The following is a 25,495-nucleotide window of genomic DNA, read 5'->3' as shown; positions in this document are numbered from 1 at the left end:
CTGTTGACATGCTGCCCCTGAAAACTTGTCTGAGAAGCCAAATCAGCTGTCCTATTGTCTAGTGACCACCTGGCTGAAAATCTCTTAAGCCAAATCCATTGACAATGTTTCAATAAATACACTTAAAAGACTCGAAGGCAGTCTATTTTTTGTATCGAAACCTAGAAATGAGACACTAATTCATAATCAGCCACTCTGCTCTCTTCTGTCACAACCTTCTAACAAAAAAAATAAATAATAATAATAAAGCGGTTCAGTGTCCAGGACAATCTTCACCCTAGTACAAAAACCAGATGGAAAAAATAAAATCTCCAAAACCATTATCCTGCCATGGATTTGATCCATAAACAAAAGGGTGACAGCACTGAGGGGGTAGCCCCCCCCCCACCCTCTGGTAGTGCTAATCTCCCCAACCGTGGCTGGTAGCTCTGATTGCTATGTTGTCATTCTTCCCCCAGCCTCCATCACTTTTTAATCAGGATTATCTTCTCTGACACTGCGACTCAAGAGTTAATTAGGGGTCCAGCCACTGCAGGTGCTGGATCCCTACTGGAATTACTCGGATTATTTTTATTCTTCTTCTGCCCTAAATTATCTTGATCTCAGAGTCTGCAAAACCAACCAAACAGGACGAAGTGCAACAAAAACTATATCCAATAACCTTAAGGTGGACAGCTTGCATTGAATATGTTGGTCAATCTACTGGTGTGTGTAGATTTAGGTCAGTCTCATAATTTGCTGTGTGTGTGCAATGTATATGTGACAAGTGTACAATAGCATTTCCTTTTGCACACAATCACATATTGTAAAGCAGCCTTTTTACGTTCATATTTCTTCAAAAAAGCAAATGTCAGAGAAACAACTAAATCTTCAACTTCCCCATAAAGAAAAGAAAACGCCAAGTTGCCCACTCTGTTTCCTGTCAGCTGGAATACAGTGGAGAGTGCCTGTCTCCATTTACATACAAATGTCACCTTCTATCTTCCTAGGGGCTGGGGAAGGTTTTACTCTCTCCACCGTGATGCGCTTGACAAACCTTTCTTCCCCGTCTGGGAGACAAGCTTGTGATGCACAGTGAGAAAGTGAGAGGAAACTCAATGCATTTTGCCTCTGGTGCCTTCTCTCTGTCTTCTTTCTCTTTTACGCGCCACTGGTACGCTGTAATTTGTGTATCCAGGCTGGAGTACATAGGCTTTGTTTCCATTTCACTGAAAGATGAGGCAGCGTGCTGTTTGAAAAAGCTGGTGGAGTTGTAATTACTGAGGAGGCCTTATGATTGGGCTTTATGATAGAGGGGTTTTGGTGGGAGAATTATTAATAGAAAATAAATAATTTCAGTGAGCCAGACTGCAAACAGAAAGGGTAAAATGTGAGTAACGCCTAAAAATGTCTTGTTGTAAGGGAGAAAATGGCATCATCTGCATACAAAGCAACCATCACTGGCTCAGAAACCCCAACCTGGCAGTGCTGCTCATATTCCTAGAGATGCACAAGCAGCCATTTTCTGTGGTTAAGTGGCCCACATAGTGAATCTGCGCCATCTCTCATAAACCGGGACGCGTATCCCCTGATGCATAGGGATGAACAATCAGTCTGACAGGCAGGTAGTTACTCCTTCTTAACCCCGGCTAGCATTGAGTGATGCAACAGAACAGCAGGCCCCCTCCCTTTCCTCCCCTGCTTCCCTCTCCCTCTCTGCCAGTCTCCTCTTCTCTCTGAACCCTTCCTTGCTTTTTCCTCATCTCTTGCTTTCTCTCTAGCCTCCCATTTTTCGCACACTCCATCTCTTCATTATACTCTTTCCTCTCTTCATCCCCCTTCTCTCTCTAGTCCTATTCACTGGCTCCCTCTCTTTCACCCTCTCTGTCTCTCCTTCCCAGAGGCCCATGTTTCTATGCTTGCATTACACACAATTACTTCCATCCATCAATTATCTGCTACTCCTCTTTAGCTACCCTACTTCCCTTTCTCTACTCTATGACAACAACCCCCACTATCCTGTATACACATGTTTCTTTGCGACCCCCATCTCTCACCTCCCACCCCTCAGGGCAGCTGAGTGTACCTCCCCACACTCTTGTCCTCTTTCCTCTTTTCCTCCTTTCCTCCTTTCGCTTCCCCCAAAGCTCACCCCTCCTGTAGCCCCCTCAGACCAGATGTCCCTAAAGTTTGGGTGAGGGTCTGTATGTGCTGAGAGCGCAGGAACAAAAGGACAGGGTGGTGGGTTGGGGGGCAAACGGATGGGTGGGTGTGGGGGATCATCTGAATGGGCCAAGTCATCTTGCCCTGGGCTTTCTGTGTGTGCACAATGAGCACCATCGGATTAACACACATACACACGCAAAACCACTCACTTCTTTTAGAACCATTTCACTCTGAAACAGAAACTTGGGAAAAGCCCATGTTTGGTGTGACTTAGTAAAAGCTGGTTATTGGACCGGTGTCTGACATAACCACGATTTTATGAAGGTCAGTCCCTGCTCTATTTGCAAATTAAAATACCCTTTCGATCTTAAATACACCTTTCCCTTATATGACCAACACTGTCACACTTCTGGCAAAAAAGTCACGTCACCTTTCACATAGTAACTATAAGTAAATCCAGTAAATAAAGTGGAATTTGGCACATTTGGAAAAGCTGCCAAACTGCTCTTAAATACAGCATTGCAAGCAAACAGTATCCTGAGAGCCACTTGTTTGCTATGTGGCGTCTGGAGTTGGAGGAGCTTGTGAGGTACAGTGGGAAGAAGAACAATGGTGGGAAGAAGCAGCAGAATCAGAAATAAATCGGTTCTTGACTTTGAAGACCAATCATAGGCAATAGTGTAAAACAGGCAGTGTTATTCAGGTGGTGGATCCCACGATTTAAATCAGACTTTCCAAGTAACTGACAGTCAGTCACATTAAGTATAGTTGTTTTTATAAATGTTAAACTGAACGTTGAAAGGGTTCAGTGTGTTACTCAGGGAAACTTTAACAGGACACACTCCTACTGATGGACAGATTGTCTATTGCAGGGAATAAGACAAGTGACCTTCCTTACCAGTCAGCTGTCAGGCACTTAATCTTGGCAAAATGTTCTAAAAAAAAAAGTTTATCACCTTACAAAGCTTTAACAGGCTCCAATTATAGTGGAAGCACATACAGAAATGTTTTTGGAAGCTATTCCACTCTAACACACCCTACTTCACAAATAAACATTTCATACAGATGGCTCAACAGGCTGGTGTGGACCGTCTAGCAGCCTGTATGAGCAGTGTTTAAATGAGCTAACTGCAACCTGTTCAAACCCCTCAGGCATAAGAATGGGGGTCCTTAGCCCCCCGACTACTACGTGTCTAAACCCTCACAGGGGTCAAACTGCTAGGGCCCTTTCTGCCAGACCAAGCTCGCAAAGAGGAGGAGGCATACATCCCAAGGGGAACCTCTGTGCATCAATCAGGGGGAGGCCAGCTGGTAATCACACTTAACATAGGAACAACCCAACAGCAAGCATCAGGAGATGACTATTGGAGACGCAGACAGAGAGACAGGACCAAACACATCTATTTGATGCCTCTCCCAGACCGGGTGTTAATTACTTCTCACCATGAAACACCAGTTCACATTAACTCCATAACCATAAAGAGGATGGGATAAGGGCCAGAGGAGAAGGGGAGTGAACGGGTGTTTGTGTGAATACAACAGTATTTTGTATAGACTCCTCTCCGATTTTAACAAACTATGCACTATGTTTGTTCAAGTGTGTTATATCATGAGGGAGGCAGACTAGAGTGAAAGAGGGAGTAGCGGGCATCAACAGAGGGTCTGCTCCTGCTCGTCGTCAAAAGCAGATTACTGTCACTTCATCAGAAGGAGCTGGAGCGAATCAAACCTGGAGGTACCAAGGGACCGGGCAGGAGGCTGGGGAGGTGACAGTGTGTCGATGTATTCCCCAAGGCTTTACCAGATAGTCTGGCAGGGATTAGTGTGTTTATGTGTGAGGGGCTACCTTCGTTTCTGCACACAATAACTTGACAACTAGAAATACTCTGATTAAGGCTCCTTTTCCAACTGGCACACCTAAAGTAATACAAAGGTAAAAAAAAAAGAAGCATGAAACATATAAAACTCAGGCATAAATTCATTAAGACAAATTTAAGATCTGACCCAACACTTACACATTTACATATATAAGCCCAAAACAGATGGGAGTCTATCCACAATATTTTACATGTAAAGAGTTTAAAGTTAGGTAGACATAAGAACATCAGAAAATAGGAATAAAAAGACAGAAAAAGCAAACAGGAAAAAAGTGCAGAAAAAAGACAAATTGAGAGAGTGTGATATAGGGATGAAGAAAAACCAAGAGCGAACAAACACCAGGGGAGCCTGACAGTCAGCCAAGATGCAAGGTGGACTTCAGCGAGCGACGGATCAATCATGCTGAGTTCACACACCTTATCACAGCCTCGTCTTATCTGGCCCTTGCTTCTCAACCTGCATCACCTCAGCCTAAAACCATTGTTGGCTTGTTTTGGAGCCTTGACCTTTTGAATTCAGGCAGGAGTTGGTGTGTAAATATGACTTTTGGGTGCTGCCATGAGGATTGTTGCCATTTCTCACCTCCAACAAGGTCTGCTGAGGACAGAGCTACCAATTTTAGACCCAAGGCAACCAGCAGGGGTGTCTGAGTGAGTGGTCAATAATTCCTCTGCCAGCCACCCGTCTCATGTTTCTCCCCCTTTGGCCAGGGTGAAAATGTAGGTCTGTGGAGTGAAAACGACACACTAGCCTCCGGAAGTTTAACCTTGATGATGTTTTAAATTGTCATGACTGCAATGTTCTGGTTCTTTGACTGCTTAGCTATTTCTGTATTGACAAATAATGCTGCCCCGGTTGTAAAAGTTCTTATAATTCTATCCAAAGTGCCTCAAAGTAGAAGGGATCCTCTAACGCTTGTGACCATTAGTAACCTGCATTTACCTTATGGGTTGTAATCAGATGCAAGAGGTGAGTGAAGGATATTGCACAGCATTGATGAGCAGGCTTATGGAGAATGGAGAGGTAGGGTGGAAGATCCATGGAAAAGAGATGGCAAACTGGATTGTAATAGGGATTTATCTCTAAATGTGCAGAAGGGTGCAGATTCTAATGAGTATTTGTCTGGTTAGTAAGTTTTGTTTAAATTGCCTTAATACTGACGTAGGAAAAAACAATTGTTGATCATCCCCCAATCATTCATATCTGATCTGATCACCAATAGGCACAAGCCATAACATAATCATAATCTGCCATGTATGAAGTGAATGCAAATAACGTAATTAAATATTATTGATAACTGAGGCCACAAACAGATCCCATGAGTTCCAGTATTCTAGTTGACACCAGGCCATGTTCCTCAATGGCAAGTATATGAACTTGAGTACTTGAGTACAGTAGACTATATTACATAATATAATCATAAGGAATTGGCAGTTTTGCTGTTGCTGACAATAGCCAGCACAGCCTCATATCTAATGCACAACTGCCATATCAAGAGACGCAGAGACAGTGTATTGTAGGTATTATTGTTGTAACTTCCCGGATATTTCTGTTTTCATGTTATTAAGTTGTTACATGTTACTTTCATTGAGACTTTCACCAGCATCATGGTTGCGTGGCAATAAAAGAAATGTGAATGACGGGGGATGGCTAATCCACAAATCAAAGAGGAGAGGAGGGGACACTTTACAAGACACACTGCCTCCTGTTTTCACAGCCAGACTAATTGCACCTCGTGTCACTGGAAGAGCACTGATTTAGCACTCGGAGCATATTAAAATGAATAAACACAATTAGCTGTGAGTGCAACAGCGCCTCTGCACAGCGCACATTTCTCTCTGAGCTGACAGTCACTTCAGAGCAGCTGTTATTAACTGTGTTGTTGCGTCAAGTGCTATGTGACTAATTGCAAAGCACTTGATGCCACCAAAATGCTCCTAATTTGGACTTGAATAAAAAGAACGGGGCACTGGGTGGTAAGAAAGTGAACAACTGTACAATTGTAAAGTTAAGCGCCTTGAAGAAAGGGCTAAGCATATACGTACAATAAATGTGTACCATTTGCTGATTAATGTTTTGATCTCATTATGACTATTAAACAGTTTATACCCTGTGGTTAGACTTGGCATTAATTAGAAGAAAAATATCAGTAATTGAGAGATAAAGGATATTATCTTTGTTTTAATTTGGCAAGAGCATGTGTGACTTTTGCAAACAGCATTTATCGGATTATTACGCAAATGGTTTTACTGGTTGCAAGTTTCAGTTTCAGTGCAGCATCTGGAAAGCTTCTAATAATAAACACACTCAAAGTATCAAGAGCTCTTCTTGCATTGCATCTATAAAAACCTATTTGTAATAGCTGGTTGTATGTCAAAATGTCAAAAAAGCACTTGATGCCTAGAACCCCAGAGAGCCAAAACTACATAAAACTGTTAGAAATATGACAACTTCTAAACTCTCTTTCAAATACCTGAAGTAAATACATGAATTTGAATAGCTGGCAGTCAGTGAAGCCTGTAGCTATCTAGAATCTCCCTCTCTTCTCCCCTTTGATCCCGTTAAAAATGAGAGGATACACCCTACTGTTGAGGTAGGGGAAATAAAGGAAAACAGCTCAGAAAGTAATAATTGCAAAGGAAATGAATTTCAAAACCCTGAGGAGGACACTTCTCCAAGACCTCTGTACTTGGGGGAAAAAAAACATCATATCCGGGGCACAATTCAATTAGCTTTTCTTCCAAGTGTAGGGAAAGGAGCTCCGGGGAGAAATCAAAAGTTTTGTCCAATAAAAGAAGTTTTCAAGGATGTAATGTTCTCACTGCCTCCTCCTCCTCCTCTACTATTCATTACCACTGCTTACAAGCTTGCCACTCACAAATGCATCGATCTGCGATTTCTACAGACAAAAAATAAATAAAAAATTTCAAAATTAAATAAAACAGCACCTTGCTGATGCTGCTGTGACAGACACGCTGGTCACGCTTAGCCGACTGTGCCTGGCAGCTTATCCATGGCATTTTCATTGCCTTTTGTCTTTCTTGCCCAGTTATTTGACAGTGATCAGGGGTGATAAATTGTTCAATTAAAGCCACATTAAGAATCCAGAACACACTTGACGCACGGCCTCTTGGTATATGTGTTGTCCAATTACTCTGAAGGACAAGACTCCTTCTTGCTACTGACAATCAACATGTGACTCTCATCATAAGACAAATGGGTTTATTTATACAACCTAGCAGGCTGATTGAATACTTGAATTTAAGACTGATGATTTGGAGTTACAGCATAAGTAAAACCTGATTTTCATTACAAATAGAAAAAGGTCAGCATTTGGTAGAACAGGATGAAAATTGATGAGAATGAGAATTGTCTTTAGTTAACAAAGATGTGAAATAGGTGCAAAACATGCCCTGAACTGGTATGTATAACTGAATTCCTTGTCTTTCAGCTACATTTTCAGCTTCCTGGTGCATTTCTGTGGCTGACCCCGACCTCTGAACTAAAACAAAAAATTCAAAATTCAAGATACTTCTATTTTTATTAATATCAGGAACAAAAACAACAGTGTTTGGACTCCTGTTTTCAGCAACCCTGAGTAAATGAAATGCATTACTAATCTTTTTTTGGCTTGCAGTTGCTGTTGGGGTGGGAGGGCGAAGAGGAGGGGGGTGTATGTTGCCTGAGGAAGGTTTAGCCCAAAATGTTCTGATAAAATTAAGATCCATTGCAATTCAAATTTGACCCACTTGACTTACTATAGCCTGCCTCAACGAAAAAGAAGGAGGAAAAAAAAAAGCACAGCCTGAAGCTGCATCTAAACTTTTCAACACAATCAGACAAAAGTTCCTTCTCAAGGCAGAAAATTACCCTGCAGAGAAAGAAATAATGCTTAAAAATTAAAATGATATTGTACAAACACTAGAGAAAAACTTAAAAAAGAAGCTCTTTGTTATAAACTGACAACAAAAGAACTCCAGTCAATTACTATAAACTCCACACAAAGTTCACTATTGCATACAAACACACTGCGAGTAAATACTAAACTACTACAGCATTGTTATCTGTAGTGTAACACAGGGTAGAAAATTCCTGGAAACGCAATTTAAACATTATTAATTGGGCTCTTACAGTGGTTTATTGATACAGAGCATTCTTCAGCCCTTTTAATGATAAATATAAACTGTTTATGTGTCTCTAGGCTATTGTTTGGAACTAGAATTAGTGGTGAACACTTACCCTGAATCACATCAACAGAATATGCACATCAAGTGACTGAAAGCTGCTGTCCTCCATGTTTTCAAATGCAAAAAGGCATTTTGGTCACATTCTTGGCTCTCACCAGAATGGAGGTTCAGCGTTTGATCTGTCTGTTTGGGGGGTCCTGGATATAGAGCTGGGGAACCACTGCGTAAAAGCGCAGACTCAGGATAAAATCACTGACTGCAATCGTGATTTTAGTGCAGCAAACGCAGAGAAACCTTCGCTTGCAATAAAGTTTGGCAAAGAAGTTGCCGTTGAAACACATTCGGCACAGGAAAAGGATCACCACCTTTTCTTTTCTTTCCCCAGACTGAGGTCTACTCACAAAAGCAAGGCACCCGGTAAATAAAACAGTTTCCAGTAGCTATGGAAGTGTTGAAAAAATGTATCTTTCCACCACTCTTACCACACGCATTTGCTTTATAGTATATTCAACCTGCTCTCTAAACTCGTACCAAGCATTACGAGAGTTTAAAAGGAGAAAAGTTGCAAGCACTTACTTCTACAGCGTGAGAAAAGTACTTCTGAGACTACCCCCTAGTTGGTTTACGGGGGGACAGCTTCGAAAATCCGTATTCTTTGTGGGTGAGCGGTCGTATTCCCTCAGAAAAAACAGTTCCTTCGCATCCTCGACGATACAAAAAAAAACCGTTATATCCCACTTCCTTCAGCGGAGGAGCAGTCACTTGTTAACGGAGGCAGCGAGTATAAAATACTGCTATTATTCCCCGTGCGTTTGTATTCATTTTCCCCCAGATCAGACGCTCCAGAGCCAGAATCTCCTCAGTGAAAGAAAAATAAAATACCCTATAATAATCCGTGCGCGACGCCGCCGCGCGCGGATCTCCAAATGTATCTCTCTTTATTGGTGTCTCTCGTTATCTCCGCGTCCCAGGTTTTGGTTCCTTTCTTCCTAAATCCACCTCGTACGAACTGGGGGTGGGGAGACAGGAGTCAAATACCCCCCCCCCCCTTCTCCCTCCCTTCTACTGCAGAGAGAAAATACGGAGCCCTGTGCTGCGTTCAATGCCGCCTCATAAACTTCGTCTCTTGACTTCTCCTGAATCGTAAATCCTACCACTAGGTGCGTTCAGGTACGCCTAGTCGGAAATCATAACACAATGGGGCCTGTAACGAAACGAGTTACTGTGGCTGATGTTTTTTTTTATAAATCTGTGCTGCAGTGGCAGGATGTAGAGGAGACAAATATACAGAGCAATGGTGCAGTGACATACAGTAGAGTGTTTAGAAGAGCATTGTGGGAGGTCGTGGGACAATTTATTCCAAAGTTGTGAACAGTTGTGTGGATATTTCACAATTTCTTTATCTATTTATTTATTTTTATATAGGGTAAAGCCTAAATTTGTCCTTAAATTGCATACAAAAGAGTATGTTGAAAATTGTTGCCACTTTCCACTGTTAATACCAAGTAGTGTTTTTTTTACAGTGAAGTAATAGGCTTATGTTTTTGATAAACTGGTGTGTTAAAAAGTATATTCCCATGCATTTGCCAGTCGTGGAAGAAGTACTCATATCTTTTACTTTAGTCAGTGAAAGTAAACTGAAAGTGATGATCTCTACACATCCATGCAATATATAACTTTATTAAGCCAGCTTTTGGTCTATCTGACCTTCATCAGAGCATAGAAAATACAACAATGGACAGGCAGATGCAAATAACCAGTCCTAATTACTGATGGTATGCAAAACACATGTGTTCACCCTGGTGGCAGAAGCTCCACCTCTTGGGAACTGTAGTTTCCAAGTACTGTGAGACATACAAATAGAAGTCATACTTGTCACAAAACATAAAGAAATACAGGAAAGAGGGTGGATCACAGTGATGTAAAAACAGGAAGAACCTTATAGTAGTACCGTAGAATTTCATCATAGTAAATGGGGCTTTGAAAGGAATCAGGCTAGAGCCATCATACATTTATGATTTGTTTGCACCTGCCTGTCCATTGTTGTATTTTGTATGCTATGATGGTCAAATAGACCAAAAAGCTTACTAAATATAAATGAGTGAGTATATTGCATGGATCTAAGTGTACATAAATCATTACTATCAGTTTGAATAGCCTGAGGCTTCCAGCACCGTAGCAAATATATAGCCGAGTGGTTATCATCCTGCATATTAACAAAAATATGTAAGTAAATGTAACAATACAACAGTGTAGACATACTCTTCTATCAAAATATACTTAAAGAACTCTTATTAATGTATTAATTTGTACATTACTTTATTATTGTGGATACATGTGGGGACATTTTTTATTTATTATAAATATTCTATATATTACTTTATATTCTGTTGGTATATTAAGCCTTGTTGATATAATATCAATATTCACTTCACTGATTATATTTTGTATTTTTAATCTAAAGCTGGAAAATAACTAGTAACTAGTCGTGGAAGCAGAACGTAGCAGAAAATGGAAATACTCATGTAAAGTAAGCAAAGTACCTTAAAATTGTACTTAAGTGCAGTACTGGAGTATATGTAGGTTACTTAGTTACATTTACATCATTTGCATTGCCTTAATAATATAAGAATGATAAAACTTCACCACTAATGGAGGTGGCAGTGCAAAGCAACATTGCAAGTTCTTTTATTAACAATGTATATGAATGAAATAATCCTTTTCTTTACATGTCCAGATAAGATACACAGTGTATGTATGCCTAGTGTAGATTAAGTCATTAACCATTATTTATCTAGTAGTATCATAATTAAATTCATCACACGTTACACAATCTATAAACTCTCGATACTGCAAATCACCCAAAACACAATGCTGGCACAAACAGGAATTGTTCTGTGTGACATCATCATAATTTGGAAAAGTGACATAGTTTTAATATATTGTTTAATGATTATGTATTACTTTTCAGTAGCCACTCTACCATGATATGTCCCGTTTGTCCTTGTTCTCATTTAAATTTCAAAACTAATAACATTAACATAAATTGTTTTAATTAAAGTGTTAATAAAAATAACCTTTTGAGTTACAGTGCACTACAAAACAACAACAGCAAAACAATCATCTGTAATTTAGGTGATTACTAGTGATTACTCACATGCCACAGTGAAGCAAATAATATTACATTGATTTTCAACAACATTTTGTCAGTCTTCACTCTTCATCCTACATCTACTAAGTGAGGAGGGACTTGAACACAATTTCCCCCAATCACGTTGGCTTTGAGTTGAAACAGCAACTGATTGGCTGGTAGAATTTGAATTTGAATAGTGACAGCTGGTGTCCACTCTGTCCAGCAGGGAGGCAAGAAAAAGAGTTGAGACACATCAGTCAACTGACCCAAAGTCCGTTACCACCAGTTAGCATGCAGCCAAATGTTACAACATCTTTGGCTGAGGACCGTTTTCCTTACTCTTTTTTATGGCAGTAGTAGGCAGTGGAAGTGACTGGCTGATTGTAGGATTTACAAACCATTGTGGTCTCTGAACAGAGATGTAAACTTGTCACGTTCCTACCCCAACTGCTCAACTGAAAAATGCTGGTAGCCGACTATGTCAAAGGATCTTCCCGGAGCATTACGGCCCAGGGTGTATGATGGAAAATTGACGGAAATGAGATTGAATTAGGCAGTCTTTGGAAGGTGGTTACAATTTGTGAGGCACAGTGCATCAAATGAAAGGCCTCTCCTTCCCCATTGGATGGAGAATAACAATATATTTTGTGTGAACTTTTCAAGGTATGCAGGCAGTAATGGATGGGAACAGGCGCTTTTACAAAGACCCATCTTTGCTGTGTGTTGGCAGAAAGCCATCCTGAGCCACAAGCAATCCTCCACTGCCCTCTCTCTGCTCTTTGTTTAAAAGCCAGCGTGACATGTAACACACCATAAAGAGGTGTAAGGGTGTGTGTGTGTGTGTGTGTGTGTGTGTGTGTGTGTGTGTGTGTGTCTGTGTGTGTGTGTGTGTGTGTGTGTGTGTGTGTGTGTGTGTGTGTGTGTGTGTGTGTGTGTGTGTGCGTGTGTGGAGGGGTCTAATCAATTTAACTGGTGAGTAAAAAACATGTGTTTATGTTACGTAGATTTCTCCCTTGGCCTCTTATTCACACTACAGCCCCTTATTTAATCAGGCCGGTAAATCTTAGCGGCAACCCAGAGCTCTCACCGCCATTCCCCTGGTGGCGTGAGCCTTAACATGGTAAATTTCACTCGGGTAGGGAAATACGCTCAGTGGCCGAGGCTAGTGCTTTGGAAGGATAAAAAGAGCACTTACCGCCTGACATGTGCAATCCATAACAGAATAATGAGACTCCTCCACACTAGGAGCTCTCTTCCCCCTGCTCTCCTTCACCACTTTTTGTTTTCCTTGTGAGTGTTCATAAACGCCATGTAAATTCAGAGAGCGGAAGATGTGGCGAGTGCTCCAGGGAGAGCGTTTAATCGTTTGCGTCTTGTTACGGAATCGTGTAACAGAATGTTACTGTGTGAAGATGCTCCAAACGACCAGTGAACCTTGTTGAAACTACAGGCCTCCTTCTGTCAGCTGTTCTGCCTCCAAGTGAAGGTGATCCTCACTACAATGTCTGCCTGTCACTGCTGTCCAACAGAAAACACTAGCATGCAAGAAAAAGGCATTTAAGGCAGGAAGATTGCCTCTCAAATTATACAGGAGTACTACTACAATATGTAAGCAATATAGTTATTGTACCTGATATTAAATGACTTGGAGTCATAAAACTCGCCATTAACACGATAAGAATGTCCATAGACACAAGAAAGAAAAATACATTTTAGGTTCAATACAATTTTGAACACAGCAACTATAGTTCTATAGTCTATAGTTCTCATAAATACACAGATTATAACTTATTCAGAATGTAGATTTACTGTTATCATATTCAAAATAAATTTTACACCAAGGGTCAGCAAAGTGTATTTTGTTCAGAAAAAAAAGAATAAATTAAGGTTGGGTGGGTTTTTCCTTCAATATATTATTGATTCAATTAACAGTAGTAGGAAAAGAAGCCAACAAGCCTACAAACTTTGTCCAGGTTTACATACATACTTACAATTCTTTCATGCTCCCTTTTCTGTTTTTAACTCCATGTGAGACTGTTAAAAAAAAGAACGTGGCTTCCTTCCGTATTGTCTCCCTGCTCCCCTCCGTTCATCTGTCACCCCCAGGGTTTGAGGCACAATCACCTCTGATAGCAGCAGGCCATTGCTCACTCTGTCCCTGGAGGCGACAGCCCACTTACTGCCAGCTCGCGCTCAAATGGAGGACATTTCATCACCCCACCGAAAACACAATTAAAAACACGCGCACCCTGAAGTCGGCAGCCCTCGAGAAACAACCCCCGTTGCAAGTTTAGTTACTCTGAGCGTGCCTCGCCCTCTCAGATATTTACTCTCCCTGTGGTTGAGTGTTTGTCAGCTAAGTTGGAAAGTGCTATGTGGTGTTTTAGTGCAAACAAGACGCTGGAAGAAAGAGAGAAAGTGGACCAGCCCTCACTGCTTAACGCTCTTGCCTCTGAGAGACATTTGCTGCCTTTGGTGGACATGTAGCCTCAACAGTTAGCTGATAAGTGACTGTGCTCTGGGCTAGAATCTTTTTTTCCTTCCTGGAAGCCAAAATGGAGGATAGTGTGCTGGGGTTTATGTGGTGATGGGTAATTTGTTTAACACACACATACTGTACACACACACACACACACACACACACACACACACACACACACACACACACACACACACACACACACACACACACAGCAAGCAGGAGCAAAGGCAGACTGACAGCTATTAGAATGCAACGATGCTCCCTCTTATCTCCCACCACGATAGAGATCTACAAAGAGCTTGAGAGAGATTATGAATTCATTACCTTGATACACAAGTGAGCGCTGCGATAGACAGGAGTTTGAGAATGGAGATGGGAGCTCAGTGGGTGTACTGGGAGGGGCAGGGATGGGAATGCATTACATGCTTCTGGGTAGAGAATTAATTTGCCAGCTCTCTCTGCATTTTTGGACTTCTGAGCCCTTCAGATGCCATGTTACATGTGGTGCATTTTCACATGCACATGCATGTATTTGTTTCATTAGAGGTCAGGTATCATGGGGTTTAATGTTTTGCTGAGCTTTACCAACACAACAACAACACAAAACTTAACCCGAACAAATGTTCTTGTTAACTTTTAATTAACAGCAATGACCTTTGTAGAGAAGACATCAGATAAATCTCTAAATTATAGTGTTATTTGTTAGCGTAATGCATTACAGTCAGTATAATTTTATGTTGCCAAACACTCACTTACTCCTGCCTCTTTTTGTCCTTCAACTCTCGTGCATTTCTTTTAACCGGCTCACACTCAATAAGGCTTTCTCTCTGAGAGTGTTTTCCCTCCAGCTCTGTTGAACTCAGCTGACATTTGGAGGCAGGTGAAAGAGTGCAGCTAAACAAACCAAAGAATTTCAGAAGAAAGAGTGAGGGCAGAGGGAGACAAAAACACAGACACAGAGGGAGTGTTTTGTATTATGGTGTTTAACTGTGTGCCCCGTGAATCCAGTTAAACTGACAAGTGTTGTTTTATATGGTGCCCACTGCTGCTTGCATGGTACATTTCAATTTAAAAGTTGGCATTAAGTATCTGAACAGACAGTTAGTTTAACTGTGAATCTTGTAAACTAGTCAAGGTTTCATATGTTCTCCACTTGTGTATCATGTGTAAGGCTAGACCAGCATTTGCCTTTTATAACACACTGTATAACATATAGTCCTACTTTCTATTGATGTTCCTCCATGACTATTTTAATGTATATAGAGGAAGAGTCTGTAAAATCTGTAAGCAAATTATATTTTATTGATCCATTTGATGGGTGAAAGGGGTATAATTTACTTAAAAGTGGAAAACATAATTTCTTTAGTCTGTGTTTTATGTTTACATGCAGTATGAGATGCTTTTCCACCATGACAGTACTGTAAGTGTAAACAGAATTGATACAATTTTGGGGAAAGAAATTGACTTCATGTAAACTTTGGCAAAAATGATCACATATCAACATCACTGATAAATATAATTTCAGCAACAGCCATCTTAAACTCTTATTGCCTGATTATGTTCAATATTTTCTGTGCTTGCTTGTTTTTAGTGTGGTAATAAGTACTTTTAGTGAGTGATAAGTACCGGTAATGGTATAGCACCATATAACTCCATCTTTAACTAAAGTTAGAGGCCTTGCTGAAACAACCCAGTCAGTGTATCATTTATGTTGTGTGTAGGGGTGTTTTTAAGCAGTAATATATCATTACTCTGTGAACATGTTGTGTGTATGTGTAGTGTCCTGTGAATATGTCTTTTGTACGTACATGTGGCTCAGAGTGATTTTTAATGTGCTGTGTGTGCACATGTGTCTTTCACTGTGTAGGTTCAAGCACATGTGCCTTTCAATGTGTATCATCGTATACAGTGTACTGTATGTGTGTGCATTTGAGTGCTTTTAACGCTGTCGGGTCAGCGTGCACGTGGTGTTGTGTGCAGATATAAGTGTGCCTTTCAGCGAGTGTTTGTGCACATGTCATGCGTGTGCATTTCTACGCCGCTGAGAGGCTGGTGAGGCCGGGAGTGATGAGTGATGCCAGAGGTGGTTTTCTACCAACCTCTCCGCTGGCTCGCTGGCTCACTAATGGCCTCCTCAGTGGGTTGGCTGACCGACTTGCTGGCTCTCAGTGGCTCCGTCTTCCTTATTTGGTAGTGGAGGGTGGGGGATGGTGGCGGCAGGGTAGTGGATGGGGGAGCAGCGGTGCTCTGTTTACACGCAGGGTCGGGAGGTCAGAGCGCCAGATCACTTAAAGACAGTAAGAGAGCGAGCGAGTCATTGCTTCACGGCCGTCAACTGGATGGATCGGGGCAGATTCACCGTGAAAGAGTGTGATGGAGTGTGTGTGTGTGTGTGTGTGTGTGAGTGAGAGAGAGAGAGAGAGAGAGGAGGGTGGATAACAGTGCATACTTTGGTGAAGCCCCAGAAAAAAACAGGCTTCAAGCTTCTACAGGTAATTTCCACACACGTACACTCTGTTCTCTCTTTACCCTCTCTTGCTCTCAGGCCCTGGACAGTTGAGGGGAGTCAGTAGAAAGGAAATTAAAGGCAACCATCCTTATAGTTTTGCTCTTGTCCGCTTGACTGCCTGCATGCCTGCCTGCTTGCCTGCTTGCGTTCCCTGGGCAATGTTTATGCTGTGCCCTGCCCAGGACAGAATAGATTCGCCCACACAGCACTGTGCTCTCAACCAGAACCTAAGTAGGTCTGGCAAGCCCGAGCCACAGTCCCATTCACTCTCACTCCTCTGGATTAGGCCCTACGGCCTGGGGCAACACAGCAATGACTGCATTAATAGACCGAAGATAGCATCTCTCCACCCCACCCTAAAATATAGGGTATATAGTCTTTTATATTATGGACACATCAGCAGGTTGTTGTTTTTATCCACCCATCAGCTTCCCCAAAGTTTAGCAGGATAGTTTGCAAACTAGTCGAAGAAGTGCTGAAGTTTATATGTGTGCGTAGGGTCAGCCAAAGCCCTCTAGGTGGTATAAAATGTAGTGTAAAGATGAGTTTTATCTCAATGTAACAAGTTGTCAGAAGTGATGGTTGAGCAGGACTGAACAGGTTATGACAAAAGCACAAGCCTAGATGTGTTCCAAGTTCTAAAGAGGCAAAATGCAGAATTGTGTCATTATGTTACAAAACATAAAGCAGAAAGGGGACCTTTAAAATGCACCACACTACATAACTTTTCCACCATCACAGTGACAAAGTGTAATAAGAAAAACATCTTTCATTCCCACATACCATGAAATTACATGCACTGGCATAATCAAATTCATTACCTCCAAACTTGAGGTCAATTTACATTTCTTTAAATGCCGCTGCAAATAACTGGAGCGTATCTAATTGAATAATGCAAATTCATTGCTGTGCTTTTTGTCTTCTCTTTTTATGATGTATATTAGGGTTGTTACTAGTACAGTAAGTGTGCAGAGAAGGCACTGCTGTGATGAGGTGGTGGCAGCTCACAGGGCACATTATCCAGCCTGTCAGACTCCCAGTGCCATGCTACGGATAACACCGCTCTGTGAGAACACAGTGCCTCTTGACGCCAGCTGTAAAGATTAGCAGAGCTTTGTTTAATTGTGCTGCTAACATCCTAGGAGCCACTTAAAAGCCACCGCTCTCTTTTCCTTAGAAACTGTCTTTAAAGCTCAGCCAGCAGTTGCTGTCGCCTGTTCATTCAGGTACAAAGGCCTTAGGGATTTGGCCAAGTCAGGTACGTTCAGAGAAACTCACCCCCCTTTCCTGCAGAGGGAGGCACCTGAATCAGCAACAACTGCAGCACAGACTCAAATTGCCATCCTTAGAAGCAAACACTCTTCATACCAGTTGGGATAAACAACAGCAGACATTATAGTCAATGACATTTTGTCCAATTAGATGTTTTTTCTCCCCCTAGAGGTGGGTATCTCACTTTTTGGCAACATAAAACTTGCAAATTACACCTGCTGGCAAAGTGCAATCTAATAATGATGACCTTTTATCAGTGCACCTCTGAAGGTATCCTCACTGGAGGCTTAATAGTGGGTTTTGGTCTGTAAAAGACGTAAAGCCGCACAACAAAACAGGGACCTCAGAGACATATGAGCATGCATTTCATCTGCAGGCAATTAGACTCATCAACATAGAAGGTATGCAAGAATGTAAGACACCAATTAGTTATTTTAATGTGCAGTGTTGGTGTAATATCATGGCTGGCATAACTGGCTTTTTAATGTGCAATGCCCCTATTGTTATTACATAGATGATGATATGATATGATGCATGCATTTTTTCAAACTCATTTATATTGTTGGATTGGTGTTAAACTGTCCAGGTGTGAAGCTAAAGCACAAGCATTTTGTGCAGCTGTGGCTCAGGAGGTAGAGCGGGTCATCCACTGATCAGATGGTTTTTCATGGCTCCTCCTGGTGTATGTGTCCTTGAGCAAGATACTGAACCCCAAATTGCTCCCAATGCTCTGCATCGGTGTGTGAATGAATGGATTAGTTTCTGTTTTTGATGAGTGTCTGCCATTACTGTATGAATGTGTATGAATGGGTGAATGTGGCATTGGAATTATATTACATTGGAAGCCACCTCTGTACTTTGTAATGCATATGACAAGAAACACCACTCAGCTAAAAGACGAGTGAAAATTCAAACTAAGTGTGAAATGTGCCACTTCTTGTGCACTGGCTGTGTAATCCAACATAATTGGCAGGTGACCTGCGCTACTTGACCTTTACAAGACATTTTTGAAATTGCTCAGGAGAGTATCTCCAGCCAGAAAACATGGTGGTGCTTTATGTGTTTCAGGCAACTTTGGGGTTCAGATGAATAAGTAATTAACACATGAACAGAGAACAGCTTTTGAATATTCTTTGAAATTACTTTGCTGATGTGTAAATTAAACACAGGCAGGCACTAAAACCCATACTGGATCTAATGCGGATGGTCTTCTGTCTGTACTCTTTCAGTTTTCAGCTTGTTGAGCCCATGGTGGGGGGTCCAGATGTGCTATATCGCCTCCCCACCATTTCAAATGAAGCAGGTCATGGAGGCTTCAGTATCATCGCAGCCCAATATGCCAAATACATCTGTTAATATGAGGCCGGTGGCCTCCAGCGGCGAGGTGACGAGAAGCAGGCCGCCCCCTGCACACAGAGAGGGGACGTCTGGCCCTGCATCTGCTCTGACACCCATTAGCTTACACTCATCCGCAGTTTCTGCATGTCTACAGCTCTGCCAGCAGCAGTAATAATCAAGAGATCATATGGAAATAAGGATGGGATGTGCAGTGTATGTAATGGCAGTAGAGTCAACTACAGTAGATATTTCAGCTTGAAATTAAACTATCCACTGAACTGCAGCTGTAGAGAAAAGGACATTTGCCATACAACCAGGACATTGCAGTTTGAGCTGATGGTGTAATATCTGAATAAATAAGACTAATCTACACAGACATACAGTGCTGAATTAGATATTTTAATCTCAAGAGACTAAAACATACAATAACAATTAAAAGCAGGAAATGGTTTGGCGTTATTAAGGCCTCTAATCTCAAATAGATATCAAAATTTGCAAAAATAATTTGTTAATCAATTTCAAAGACAGTGTGAGTGGGATCCTTTTAAAATTAATTTTGTACTTTGTGCTAAGCATGGATATATAAATAAACTTGGAAAAAGTCAAGCTCTTCTAAAGTGATGCATGACAGCTTCCAGGTCTGAAAACCACCAATGTGGTTTGCTGAATGAACAAATTGTAGAAGTACAGGAGGAGCTTCTCAGTGCCCGCTTGCTGTGACAGGTAGATGATAGTTCTCTCTCAGCCTCAGCTCTGCTGTCAATATGGATGGATGGGTTTAGCACCGGGAGCACAGAAATACGTGGAGGAAGATGACAGTTTACGACATGTTGTGTTATGGTGATCATTAGGAAGGAAAAATAACAAACCCTGGACCTGAAGTGTCACCATTCAACCAAACCTGAATAAACTTTTACATTGTTTTGTGGACCCAAAATTGTTTACATGACTGCATAACAAAATGTACTGAGCATACAGTATAAACTCAATAGTGACTAAGCAGAGGAATTTCTTGTTGGATATGTGCAGCATTCTCTGGGGTGGAGCCCAAAGATGCACTTTGTATTTTTCGCTACAGTTTTAATTCCTGTGCACTGTGTGAGTCAGTTAGTGAGTAAAAATTATCTGCAGCTTTTCAATTAGGGGAGATAAGATGCACCGTTGCAGCTTTGGTTTTTGGATTACAAATAAAACACAGGTGTCTTTGTAGAGAAAAAGAAATTAAATGAAAATTGTAGCAACCATTTAGACCATTTTAGGCTTGCCTCTGATAACTACTAAGTGACACCTGTAGTGGTGTGAAACTCCAGAAATGGATAGAAAATGTCTTTTCACATGGAGCAGATTGTGATTATCAAAGATGTGTAACCAAAGACAGAGATAGAAAGATGGAGAAAGGAATGAGGGAAGGAGCTATACAGATGGACTGAAAATCCAACAGACTTGTGGATTTAGAAAGCATACCTTTGTGCCCCACAATGTAAACTCAGTAATTACGCAGGGTGTGAGACTCGCCCAAATATGGCGGTGCACTGTGCAAAAAAAAACACTAGGGGCCCACTTACCGCTGGGTTGTTTTCAAAACCTCTTTAGCTTCATATCTTCAGCTGCTCCAGCGGCTTCTTCTTCTTCTTCTTCTTCTTGTTACTCGCTCACTTGTACCTTTAAAGTAGATAGAAAAAGGGGGAGAGGGAGAAAAGAGGGAAAATGAAAAAGAAACATTAATGAAAGGGACTACTAAATGAACTGCCTCCTCAAGTAGTAGGTGGGGGAATTCGACAAACGCCGAGATGAGTTTCTCTCTCTCTCTCTCCTCCTTGCCCTTTGTGACCACGGGACGACATATCTCAGGCGAAGAGGAGGCTTGCCGCTGATTGCCTGAGAGCGGTGGAGTGCAAATCTGCATGAAATCCCTCTTGGCTTTTTTTGATCATTTTCTCCTTCACATCTCTAATGAGCCTGGTCCAAATCTGTGGGTGCCTGTGTGTATATGTGTGGATGTGTGCATGAGCGTGGTCAGTGTGTGTTCAGATATTAATCCATGTAACTGTATACAGATCCATAAGTTTATGTGGAGAGATGTGTCCATGTTTGTGTTTATATACTAGTAATGTGTGAGCGTGCTTTTATGTTTGTAATTTTACTGACTGAAATATGATTGCATACTGTATATCGACATGTATTTTTGTGTGACTGTACATGTTGCTGTATAGTGTGTGTGTGAGTTTCTATGCATCTGGAGGCCATGTCTACTGCACCGTAGCCTCACTCGATATTCAGTCAATATTCTCAGGTCTGTGGCTGTGGGCGGCTACGAGTCCACCCTAAGGAGTTTCCACTGAGGAGCTAAGGAAGGTTATCTCCAGTGAAAGGTCAGAGGAGCTCATCATTACCCTTCGCCCATGAGTCTCCCTCTAGATAACGATATGAATATCATTGCTGGAATGCAGGAGAGGGGCGTGATCGATTAATATGGTCACTGAGGCTCCTATAGAAGAGTTCCCTGAAATGCGCTACATAGCTTTTTTTTGACTTTGGCACCAAGTTTATGTTGAAAAAAGGGAGTTGAAGATACAATATTTATGCAAGTTATGCATACTGAGACCAAATTACTATGCAGATACTGTAGAGTGCAAGTAATGAGAGCACATAATTCATACCAAGTGCAAATGCAATGCCAATGATATTATCCACAAGGCAAAACGTGGGCTCACTGTATGTTTTCATGCTTTGATTGTTGAATTATGCTGACTGCTGCTTCTGTCAATGCTCTGCTTCTTTAAGAAATTCAAATCTGGGGGTGCCCTATAGCTCACCTGGTAGAGCTGCAGCGGTCATGGGTTCAAATCCAACCTGTTGCCATCTGCTGCATGTTATCAACCCCCCCCCAATCCTTCAATCTTCAGGTGTCCTATCCAATAAAGGCAAAAGGCTATTTATGAGATTAAATTGCTACTTTCTCCAGTCCAATCAAAATTGACAGGAAAAAGGAAATGTTTTGAAGTTGATAGGATAACAAATTTCTTCTGACTCCTGTCTGTCTTCAGCCTGATGTTATTGGTTTCTCTCCTCCTCCCCCTCCATCTTTGGCTCATGAACTGGCCGCTGCTTGTAGACAGTCTCCCAGCATCCTCTATGGACATTATTACCTAGACGGCCGACGGTCAACATAATCCTTTATTCTGACAGGCCACTGGGGTCAGGTCGGCCCACGCTGGCCAATCAGTGTCAGCTAACAGTCTAGCTGCAAAGGGATCCCCTGATACACTACAGCGCAGGGGAAAGTGTAGGGATTGGACATGTATGAGTGTATGAAGTATAGCAGAGAGTGTGTAAAACATTTTGCATAGGGTTGGTTTTTTAACATGCAGCACTGGTTTGGTGTGTTCGTGGAAAAAAAAGCCTAGAAGTAAATTGTTTATACACATGAGCATGCATATGCGTGTTTCAGTGTGAGAGAGAGAGAGTGACCGATTCTGCAATACTCCCTCCTCCCACACGCCTGGCTGCCAAGACGAGCGCGGGGGAATTTGTTTAATGTACAGCATTTATTCACTGCACACACGCTGTTGCACTACCGCTTCCTCCGTCGCATGAGACACTCCCTTGGCTGGGCGAGCCGCCATTAATTGGCCAGAATGAAGGGTTAGCCGAACAGCACAGAAGCTAAAACTCATCCTAAATCTAAGATAGTGGAAATCTCGCCCAGCGTCTTCACAGTAGCATGCAGGTGAGAGCGTGAGGCTCAAACTCTGTCAGTATTTTTTTTCCGCTGTGGAACGGGGTTTAAGTTATGCTCCGTCCACTCATGTGGAAAGCAGCTCCGGTTTGTTTTCTCATGACCCTGCAACATATTGGCGTAGAATTTAGTCACCGTGCTGAGACAGATGGCCAAGCATCATGGTGCACGGCAAATTGGGAAATGAAAACATGCATGCTCAGAAATGGGTCTATGTATTTTCTCTCCAGCAACGTGACCACATAGGGTACATTCAGAATAGAAGGACAGGGAACTTTCACTCACTGAGCACATACATGAAAAAATAAAAGCACACAAAGTAAGAAAACACAGGGCTGACCTACTCTGCGCAAATGTCAACGGGGCTGCTTCTTGACGAGAAAAAAACTGCACATTTCAACCTTAGATGATGAAATGTCAACAGAGTTTCTACCTTGTTGTGACAACAATGAAACAATCTTTTCCCTCTTTGAATGAAAAAATGTTGCCATGGTAGCACCTGATGTCTTCCATCCTGTCCTCAGCTCACCCCCACCCACCTCCTCACTTTCCATTGTTCTCCTTGTATAATAGGATTGATATGCCCCAAAGCAATTAAAAACTAGATCTTCACAAGAGTAAGGAGAAGAGAAGAGAAGAGCATGACAAGAGAAAAGGGGAAAAAGAGTAAATGAAGCACAGATAAGTTGTGAGTGGAAAAGAGGGGAAGAATGTAAAGTTAAGGTAATCAATAGGACGGGTTTGTGTCAGGGGGAAAATGAGAGAAGTCAGAGGTGGGAGGAGGGCGAATTCAGAGAGAGTAGAGTAGACAGTGACAGGGGAGGAGCAGATAAGTCAAGGAGGAGGCAGAGGAGGAGGAGGAGGAGTCAAGAAGGGACAAGTTGAACGAGCGGAAAGCAGTGAGGAAAAGACAGGTGAACACAAGCAAAGGGAAAAGGCTGAAGAGAAGTCAGGAAAGAAGAAGAGGAAAAGACAAGAGAGGAGATAATGGGGAAGGAGATGAAAGAATGAGTCACGAGGAAGAGAGAGTGGAATAGAGAGGAAATGACAAGTTGAGAAATAAGATCAGAGAAAAACAGAAAAGGAAGAGAGGAAGGAGGTAGAAGAGAGCTGCTTCTGTGTATGTGACTGATCTGAATCTGAGGAGGATTCACACATACATTTAGTTCTCTAGCTTTTAGAAATCACACAAAATTAAAGCAAGTCATGGTATTTCCCAAAAAGATAGGTACGATAGATGAGATAAGTCCTGGGTATACAAAATAAGACTTTAACACACTGGATTCTGGACTGAATTTCTGTGAAACTGGTGTGGACATGCCACGTTATCATCTTTTCCTTCTTGAAAAAACACAGATGTGTCAAAACATCAGGGTGCCCGAAGTGATAAACTTTAGTTTCAATGGTTTCACAATTTTATATCAGTTTCAGTCGCATTTAATTTTGCCCAACATATGCCTGAAACTCTGCATTATACAAATATAGTGCATAGTCTTCCCATGCCACAAAAGTGTGCTGTCTTCCATCCATTATTTAACTATTATAGAGAGTTTTTTAAATAATTAGCATCATAGCACACTTCCTTTCTCATATTGAATATGATATGATATTGATGATGATATGATATATGATACAAAATATAAAATTAATTTTTAAAGCTGACTTTTTTCTTCTTCCTCTGGCACACCACTAAGCTTCCTGACCTTAATGATGCAAAGAGATATGCACTTGGAATTCACTGAATTCTTAAATGAATTGACCTCAACCATATTACAGTACTGGGTTTTTCTCCCTTTATTGCATACTATACACTATCTGAAGCACTTTTACAATGTGTCTTACAGAAAAGGTGTTCAAATAATAAGAAATGTAACAAGAATGCAATAGGTTACAAAGGTTTTTCAGTAGTCACAATATCAACAGCTGTGTGTGATCTCCTGATATATAGTGTCCTTGAAAAAGTCTTTACCTGATCACTCACTGTAAGCTGCTTTGGTTTAGAGCATTGGCTAAATGCTGAAGAATGCTAATGCAAAAGGAGAATCGACCTCATGGAAATTACTGTTTCAATTCAAAGCTATGTAGCAAGGCACTGGGGCACCAGTCAAGGCCCCTTTGGGCTCTGAGAGAGAAATAATGAGACATTCATTGGATAATAACCTCCTTTAGTCATTCAAATGTATTCCAATCTACTTCAGGCCGCATTCTGACCTACAAAATACTGCAAATGACCAAATGTCTACATGTCTTGGTTGTACCCTTCCTGTTTGTACCATTACGTATCTACCCAGCTATGCAGGGATCAATGTAATAAACTAGAAAACACTGTAAAAGAAACTATTTTAAGGGTGTCGAGGAGATCAATCTTCTCATATCAGATCAGTAAAAACTGATGTGTCCTGGGCAAAAGAGGTTTAAAACGCTATGCATTTCTAGTGTTCATTCAACCCAGCTGCATGGATAAATAAATGAATGAATTTCCAGAAAAACTTGTTACATACAGCATGTGAGCAAATAGAAGTTAAATGAGAGTCCCAAATGTCCTGTCATTCCCTTTTTGTGAACTCTTGAATATTGTTAACACAGGCAGCAGAATTTGCTATCAAATACCATTAAATGATGAGTCAGGTCACGTGAGAGTGCATCAGTAGCTTCACTGTGGTGAAAGTGGTGGTGAGCGTCACCCTCATACTCACAATGGTCATTAAGACTTCCGTGGGAAAAATGACAAAATGTCCTCCCTTTAACAGATAGATGATGCAATTAATGTTAAAATTAACAAAATAAAATTCTGAAAATGGTTTTATTCTAT

At 41.4% G+C, this 25,495-nt stretch overlaps 1 protein-coding gene across 11 annotated transcripts in view; it reads right to left on the bottom strand.

Moving 5' to 3' along the window:
* Positions 1-25,495, bottom strand: part of ptprsa (protein tyrosine phosphatase receptor type Sa) — a 234,709-nt gene that overhangs the window by 170,973 nt on the left and 38,241 nt on the right. For 10 of the 11 annotated variants that reach the window (XM_051377403.1, XM_051377406.1, XM_051377407.1 and 7 more), the window contains exon 2: positions 20,510-20,606. The gene's annotated coding sequence lies outside the window, so the exon portion shown is untranslated. Of the gene's footprint in view, positions 1-8,786; positions 9,245-20,509; positions 20,607-25,495 lie in introns of those variants that run through there. The other variant, XM_051377405.1, reaches the window with a different exon arrangement.

This window comes from Dicentrarchus labrax, unplaced genomic scaffold (genome assembly GCF_905237075.1).
Source record: "Dicentrarchus labrax unplaced genomic scaffold, dlabrax2021, whole genome shotgun sequence".
Lineage (NCBI taxonomy): Eukaryota > Metazoa > Chordata > Actinopteri > Moronidae > Dicentrarchus > Dicentrarchus labrax.
This window is presented reverse-complemented; position numbering and strand designations above follow the sequence as displayed.